This window comes from Gossypium arboreum, chromosome 13 (assembly GCF_025698485.1).
Source record: "Gossypium arboreum isolate Shixiya-1 chromosome 13, ASM2569848v2, whole genome shotgun sequence".
NCBI classification, from domain to species: Eukaryota; Viridiplantae; Streptophyta; class Magnoliopsida; order Malvales; family Malvaceae; genus Gossypium; species Gossypium arboreum.
The window spans coordinates 34527493-34528481 of NC_069082.1; the positions used below are offsets into that span (position 1 = coordinate 34527493).

A 989-nucleotide genomic window follows, 5' to 3' on the forward strand; every position below is an offset into this window, starting at 1 on the left:
CAGAAGAAACCCGTCAGGACCACTACTTTTTGATGGTGAGATTGACCGCACAGTTTACAAAAACCGGAGAGAAATAAGGTGAAGCCTAAGATATACAGAGGACGAGCAAAAGAACAATACTTCAACCACATCCAAGGAGATGGCTGAAAACCATGAAAATCCGCTACCTCTTGTGATTGCTGTTAATCAGAATCTTGCTCCACGCACTATGTATGATTATGGTAAACCTTCTTTAACAGGAACTGAATCGAGCATAGTTAGACTGGCTGTAGCCGCAAATACTTTTGAACTAAAACCTAACACAATTCAAATGATACAATAGTTTGTTCAATTTGATGGTTTGCAAGACGAGGATCCCAACGCTCACTTGGCCAACTTTTTGGAACTATGTGATACATTTAAAATTAATGGTGTTTTTGATAACTCCATTCATCTTCGGTTATTCCCTTTTTTCATTGAGAAACAAAGCTAAACAGTGCTTGAACTCGTTGCCACAGGGGTCAATCACTACTTGGGAACAAATGACCGAAAAGTTTTTATTAAAATAGTTTTTGCCGTCTAAAACAGCTAAATTACGTAATGATATTTCTTCTTTTGTGCAGATGGATTTAGAAACACTTTACAATGCATGGGAGAGATACAAGGACCTCTTGAGAAGATCCCCTTACCATGGGTTACCGTTTTGGCTACAGGTTCAAACCTTTCATAATGGCCTGAATCCTTCGACTCGACAAATGGTTGACACAGCTACTGGCGGAACCATCAATAATAAGACACCTGAAGATGCCTATGAATTTATAGAAGAGATGTCACTGAATAACTATCAGTGGCAAGTCATGGGTCAAAGCCAACGAAAACAGCTGGCATTTATAATGCCGATACGGTCACCATGCTCTCTAATCAGGTAAAACTCTTGAATAAGAAAATTGATGGTTTCCTTAGTTCTTCACAGGTTCACCCAGTAATGCAATGCGAAGCAAGTGGAGGCG

At 39.6% G+C, this 989-nt stretch overlaps 1 non-coding gene across 1 annotated transcript; it reads right to left on the bottom strand.

Moving 5' to 3' along the window:
- Window positions 1-569: 569 nt before the first annotated feature.
- Window positions 570-676, bottom strand: LOC128287201 (small nucleolar RNA R71). Its single transcript, XR_008277897.1, has one exon. It is a non-coding gene; the product is annotated as a small nucleolar RNA R71 (small nucleolar RNA).
- Between the last annotated feature and the right edge of the window lie 313 nt (window positions 677-989).